The 7,441-nt window shown below is 50.7% G+C and overlaps 1 pseudogene; it reads right to left on the reverse strand.

Annotated features, from left to right (window-relative positions):
* Positions 1-2,924: 2,924 nt before the first annotated feature.
* LOC123574174 (uncharacterized) lies at positions 2,925-7,097 on the reverse strand (annotated as a pseudogene).
* Between the last annotated feature and the right edge of the window lie 344 nt (positions 7,098-7,441).

Below are 7,441 nucleotides of genomic sequence, written 5' to 3' on the forward strand. Positions count from 1 at the left end.
TTTTTTTAACGACAGAGTCTCACTCTGTCACCCAGGCTGGAGTGCAGTGGCACGATCTCGGCTCACTGCAACTTCCACCTCCTGGGCTAAGCAATTCTCCTGCCTCAGCCTCCCGAAGAGCTATTACAGGCACATGCCACCACGCCCTGCTAATTTTTGTATTTTTAGTAGAGACAGGGTTTCACCATGTTGGCCAGGCTGGTCTGTGAACTCCTGTCCTCAGGTGATCTGCCGGCCTTAGCCGCCCAAAGTGCTGGGATTACAGGTGTGAGCCACTGCACCTGGCCTTGCTCATTTCTTAATTTGATTGTTAGGTTTTTGTTGTTGACTATTTTTTTTAATTGAAGTACAATATACATACAGAGAAACCACCAATCCCCAGAGGGCAGCTTGGTAAATTATCATAGAGTGAATATGTCTGGACACCAGCCCTCAGATCAAGAAATAGAATATTACCAGAGCCACCCTCCCCCAGAGCACTAAGATAATTGCTATCCTGACTTCTCACCAGATGTTTCTTTTGCTTGTTTTAGAGCGTCACAGAAACAGAATCGTGCAGTACGCATTCATTTTTGTCTGGCTTCTTCTGCTCAGCATTATGTTGCTGAGATTTACCAACTGTGCATGGCAGCTGTTCATCCATTTTCAGTGCTGTAAGAATTTTACTCTATAAATACACTGAGAGGTACTTATCCATTCTCCTGTTGGAAGTTGGGGCTACTGTGAATTGTGCTGATACAAACACTCTAGTGCACATCATTTGGTGAACACATGTACAGTGCACAGTTCTTTTGGGTCTATGCATAGGAGTGGAATGTGGGGATCACAGGTGCGGTCTCCTTTAGTAGGTATTACCCAAGGGTTTTCCAAAGTAGTTGTGCTATTTTACATTCCCAAAAGCAGCATATGAAGTTTCAATTACTCCACATTCTTGCCCAAACGTGGTATCAACAGTGTTTTTAATTTTAGCCATTCTGGTAGGTGTAATATTGGTTTCTCACTGTGGTTTAAATTTGATGGCTTACAAGGTTGAGCATGTTTTATATGCTTTTTGGCCATTTGGATGTTCATTTGTTCTTTCCTCTTGCTTCCTCCCTTCTCCCTCCACCCTCCCTTTCTTCCTTCCCTTTTTTGTCCCTCTTCATTTCTTTCACCCATTGTCCTATCAGTCTGCCAGTTGTTTTCTTAATTTTTTATAAAATTTTATTTTACTTTAGGCCGGGCCCAGTGGCTCACACCTGTAATCCCAGCACTTTGGGAGGCTGAGGTGGGCGGATCACGAGGTCAGGAGATTGAGACCATCTTGGCTAACACAGTGAAACCCCGTCTCTACTAAAAAATACAAAAAATTAGCCAGGTGTGGTGGTGGGCACCTGTAGTCCCAGCTACATGGGAGGCTGAGGCAGGAGAATGGCATAAACCCGGGAGGCGGAGCTTGCAGTGAGCCGAGATCACACCACTGCACTCCAGCCTGGATGACAGAGCAAGACTGACTCAAAAAAAAATTATTTTACTTTAAGTTCTGGGACACATGTACAGAACGTGCAGGTTTGTTGCACAGGTAAACATGTGCCATGGTGGTTTGCTGCACTTATCAACCCGTCACCTAGGTGTTAAGCCCCACATGCATTTTTCTTATTAATGTGTAGGAATTCTCTTTATACTCTACCCGTGATTTACTTTTCACATTTCTCCAGTCCTGCTTCTTTTTTTTTTTGAGACGGAGTCTCGCTCTGTCACCCAGGCTGGAGTGCAGTGGCTGGATCTCACCTCACTGCAAGCTCCGCCTCCCGGGTTTATGCCATTCTCCTGCCTCAGCCTCCCGAGTAGCTGGGACTACAGGCGCCCGCCACCACGCCTGACTAGTTTTTTGTATTTTTTTTAGTAGAGACGGGGTTTCACAGTGTTAGCCAGGATGGTCTCGATCTCCCGACCTCGTGATCCGCCCATCTCGGCCTCCCAAAGTGCTGGGGTTACAGGCTTGAGCCACCGCGCCCGGCCCCACCTCTTTTTTTTTTTAAGAGACAGAGTCTCACCCTGTCACCCAGGCTGGAGTGCAGTGGTACAATCATGGCTCACTGCAGCCTCAACCTCCCAGGCTCAAGTGATCCTCCTGCCTCAGCCTCCCAAGTATCTGGAACCACAGGCATGCACCACCACGCCCAGCTAATTTTTCATTTTTGATAGAGACAAGATCTTGCTAAGTTGCTCAGGCTGTTCTCTAACTCCTGACCTCAAGTGATCCTCCCACCTTGGCCTCCCAAAGTGCTGGGATTACAGCATGAGCCACCACACCCGGCCCCATCTCTTTACTCTCTTATTGATGAAAAAATTCTTAATTTTACTATCGCCCAACGTATCAATCATTTTCTTTGGGGATAGTGTTTTGTCTTATTGAGGACATTTTTACATGCCTCCTAAGGAGCCTTAAAAATCTCCATATGCCCACAAAGTCCCACTGTTCTAATGCCTATTTTGTGCTAGAAAATAAATGAGGCACTGTCCCAGAGGCTACGTCTATCTTGTGGGAAAACTGTCTTCATCATCATTTGCCAAGCCAGGATATGATCAGGATGAGGACAATTTCCATGGCTCCCAGCATCTGAAACGCTTCCTGAATTAGAGAGAGTGGGCCTGATGCCACTGTGGGCCAGGCGGGTGCCCCATCCCAGCCCCACCTGCACCCCACAGGGACAGGGCATGAGGAATGGAGAAGGTGTGGTGTCCTTGGGCAGAGCCAGGCCAGACACGTGGTTCTGCAAACAGAATGAGGGTACAGATGAGTCTGCCTGCATTGCCATGGGGCTCCAGGGGCTGCAAGAGGTGGGAGAGAAGCAGGTAGAGGAGGGATCCAGCAGGAAGAAGAGCAGAGCATTCTCCCTGGGAAGGGAGAAAGAAGGATGCACCTGGCCAGGTGCATTGGCTCAGGCCTGTAATCCCAGCACTTTGGGAGGCAGAGGCAGATGGATCATGAAGTCAACAGATGGAGACCATCCTGGGAGGCGGAGGTCCCAGGAGACTGGTTACACCCCCGTCTCTACTAAAAATACAAAAATTAGCCAGGCATGGTGGCGGGCACCTGTAGTCCCAGCTACTCGGGAGGCTGAGGCAGGAGAATCGCTTGAACCTGGGAGGTGGAGGTTGCAGTGAGTCGAGATTGTGCCACTGCACTCCAGCCTGGGTGACAGAGTGAGACCCCATCTCAAAAAAAAAAAAAAAAAAAAAGGACGCACCTTTCGTTTAACAGCTCAGTGTTCCGGGGACCGGAGCTGAGGTCGCACCTGCTGGTTCCACAGCGCCTGTCTCTGGCATGAGTTGTTTAGATGTCAGAACTGGTGAAAAGTTTGAGATTGTCCCAGCTGGTCCAGGAAAGGTAATGGGGGAGCTACAAAGCTTGTAGATGGGCAGTCAGGGCTGTCCTGTGCACAGGGACTCCAGGGCACGTGAGCCACACTGTGGTTAGGGCCAGGCCTCCCAGGAGTGACCCAGACCAGCCTTTTCTTTCTCATTCTCTCACTCTCTGAATTCAAAAGCTTACGCATGCCATGAAAGTTCCACTGGATAAAAAGAAAGTATTTGCCTCCTGGGCTCAGAAATGGTATTAAGGAAATTGCAAATCTACTGACTGTGACAGAAAGCAAATCAGTGGCTGCTTGGGATGGGGTGGGGTGGGAGGGCTGTAGGGAGGGATTCCAAAGAAGCTCGAGGAAGCTTTGGGAGTCGTGCTGCTCTTGGTCTTGACTATTGTCATGGTTTTGCGGGTGTGTACGTGTGTTAACACTGATCAAAAAAGAAATTTTTTTTTTTTTTGAGATAGAGTTTCACTCTTGTTTCCCAGGCTGGAGTGCAGTAGCGTGATCTCGGCTCACTGCAACCTCCGCCTCCCAGATTCAGGTGATTATCCTGCCTCAGCCTCCAGAGTAGCTGGAATTACAGGCATGCACCACTATGTCTGGCTAATTTTTTGTATTTTTAGTAGAGACGGGGTTTCACCATGTTTGTCAGGCTGGTCTCGAACTCCTGACCTGAAGTGATCCACCCGCCTCGTCCTCCCAAAGTGCCAGGATTACAGGCGTGAGCCACCACGCCTGGCCTTGTTCTCTTGTATGTCAGTTACCCCTCCGTGAGGCTGCTAAACATCCTCCCGGCACAGACACACGCCTGCACGCCGTCACGCAGTTTGCAAGGCAGTTGTTCAAATTACACGTTAATCCCTCAAGTGTGCTCATCTTGCTCTCCGAACCTGCCCTCTTGTAGGGTCCATGGTTCTTCCAAGTGCCCTGGTCACAAAGCAGCTGGATCAACACTCAGAGGTACAGAGCAGGGCACAGTGTGGTCCCTGCATCTGTCTCGCCCCCATGATCTTGACACACAGAGACCTTCCCAGGAGCTGTGACTTGAACTTCACAATCTGCAGGGCCCACCCAGGAGCCGTGTCCTCCTCACAGGCAATGGGATCCCCTCCTCTCTCCACCTGTGTGGGAAGATTGGAAACAAAACATAGAGAACGTGGGAGGAAAAACACTGAGGGGGTGGACCACACCTGAGGGTCCCCAGGACAGAGGGAAAACACTGAGGGGGTGGACGGGCCACACCTGAGGGTCCCCAGGACAGAGGGAAACACTGAGGGGGTGGATGGGCCACACCTGAGGGTCCCCAGGACAGAGGAAAACACTGAGGGGGTGGATGGGCCACACCTGAGGGTCCCCAGGACAGAGGGAAAACACTGAGGGGGTGGATGGGCCACACCTGAGGGTCCCCAGGACAGAGGGAAACACTGAGGGGGTGGATGGGCCACACCTGAGGGTCCCCAGGACAGAGGGAAACACTGAGGGGGTGGATGGGCCACACCTGAGAGTTCCCGGGACCGAGGGAAACACAAGGGGGTGGATGGGCCACACCTGAGCTTACCAAGGTTGGAGGGACACACTGAGGGGGTGGATGAACCACACCTGAGAGTTCCCGGGACACACATTAAAAACTACTGGGATAGACCAAACCTGAGAGTCCCCAGCATGAGGTAAACACTAAAGGAATTAATAGACACACCTGAGGGTCTCGAGGATGGAGGTAAAACACTGAGGGGATGGATGGGCCACATCTGAAGGCCCCCAGGACAAAGGTAAACACTAAGGGGATGGGCCACACCTCAGGGTCCCCGGGACAGAGGTAAACACTAAGAGGATGGATGAACCACAACGGAGAGTCCCCAGAACAGAGATAAAACGCTTTGGGGATCGACCACATCTGAGGGTCCCAAGGCAGAAGTAAACGCTAAGGAAATGGATGGACCTCACCTGAGGGTTCCCAGGATCGATGTAAACACTAATGGGATGGATTGACCACACCTGAGGGTCTCCAGGACCGAGGTAAACACTAATGGGATGGATGGACCACACCTGAGGGTCTCGAGGATCACGGAAAAACACTAATGGGATGATGGATGGCACCTGAGGGTCTCTAGGAAAGACGTAAAACACTAACAAGATGGATGGATCACACCTGAGCATCCCCAGTACAAGGAAAGCACTAATAGGATGGACCACACCTGAGGACCTCCAAAACAGAGGGAAACACTGAGGGGGTGGATGGGCCACACCTGAGGCTCCTCAGGACAGAGCGAGGGATGGCTGTTGTTGGGATGATAATTCCACATCTTTGGAGAACAAGAATTCCAGCTAGTTCTCTTCTCTCCAAACAGCGTGGTTATGAACTAGCTCTCACTCCAGGCGGCTTTAAGGCTCCATATAATATCTGTAGTAATAAAGAAAAACAGGCCAGCTGCCATGGCTCACAGCGGTAGTCCCAGCACTTTGGGAGGCCAAGGTGGGAGGACCACTGAGGCCAGGAGTCTGAGACCAGCCTGGGCAACATAGCGAAAGCCCATCTCTAAAAATAATTTCAAAAATGTAAAAAAACAAATAGTGGTAACTGTCACAACTAACATATTGTTACAAACAAAAATTTACATGAAGGTGAAAAAAACCAACTTTTTTTTTTTTTTTTTAACCAGAACGATGCCTCAGTCTAGGGAGCGGTGTTTCCTCTCCGGAAGCAGCTGAAGCCCTGAGCTGCTGTCCACAGGCGGACGGACTCTCCCGGAGCCCCCAGTGGGCCTCGGCTCCTCCACGTCAGCTCCTCTCTTGTCCCTCTGCTGGTCCGCGGGGGCCGCTGCAGCTGGCCAGGTCTCCTGGGAGTCAGAGGGGGCCGTGGGTTCCACCCCAGGGCCCACCTCATCAGCACTGTGCTCTCACCATCTGAGCAGCAGCCCAGAGGAAAAGGAGAAAGAAAGGGTGATGCTGATCCCCCAAGCAAAACGGAAACGCCTCCACCTCCCACCCTCAAAAGCACCCAACAATGGGCCCTGGGCACTGGGGGCCTCACAGGGAGTGTTTGCATCACAGTAAAATCTACAACGTTCCCACGGCGTGTGAGTGGACGCTTCCTCAACGCAGGCATGTCCGGCTGCCCCAAGGAATCTCCGGTAACGTCGAGATCTTTGAATAGGAGCAAGGGATCAAGGCCGATGGCATCTCTGAGGGCCTCAGTTTCCATCCATGAGGGCAAGCTCCCCTTTGGGACTCTGGGTTATGGTTCCCGAGATGGGGACAAGAGGCCTCCACTGACGGCGGTATTTACAAAAATCCATCACGTAAACACGCCTGTGAAAGCCCAAGCAGCACAGTAGCTCACTGGAAAGGTGAAAGTTTCTCATCATCACACCCATAGAGACAATGGGGGCGGGGTGGGGGCAATCGCACGTGTGTGCTCTGTGCACTCACAGCCGCCCCTCCTCTGCTCTCTGGCTCCCGATGTGCGTAGTGAGAGGCAGACACCAGGCTAGAATCAGGAGGCCAGCGCCCTGTCCCAGTGAGTTTGGGTCTTGAGACAGTGAGTAGCAAGGGTGCAGAGAGGAAGGGATTTATCGACAAAGTTATCTGACTTTGATTCTTGAGCTCAATAGGGAGAGTTTGAATAACAAGGGACACCGATACTAACACATGTGTTAAACAGAGAAACTGCTTCTCATATTTGATAGGCAATAAATGTCGCATTTATTTATACTTCTAAGCAAAGCCTCATTCTCACTTGCTCATTTTCGGAGAGTGAGAAAGCCCAAGATCTCATGGCCCTTCCCCTTCCTCGGGTTATGGACACCAGGGCCCTGGGGACTGCAGAGCTGGGGAGGTCTCCTGGGAGTCACAGGGGGCCATGGAGGAGAGCGGAGGAGAGAATGCTGTTCTTGGGTGTGATCAGGTGGCTGTCAGATCCCCGCTCCTACATTCAGTAGGGAGTGACCTTCAGAAAATTATGTAACCTAAGTCTCAGTTTTCTCATCTGAAAAATGGAGCTGATGGTAATAATCCTCATCCAGGAGAACAGTATTTGTTGATCATCCTCATGGCATTCTTTTTAAGAGCTTCACAGCACTCCATTATAT

Source organism: Macaca fascicularis, chromosome 6, assembly GCF_037993035.2.
Source record: "Macaca fascicularis isolate 582-1 chromosome 6, T2T-MFA8v1.1".
Taxonomy (NCBI): domain Eukaryota; kingdom Metazoa; phylum Chordata; class Mammalia; order Primates; family Cercopithecidae; genus Macaca; species Macaca fascicularis.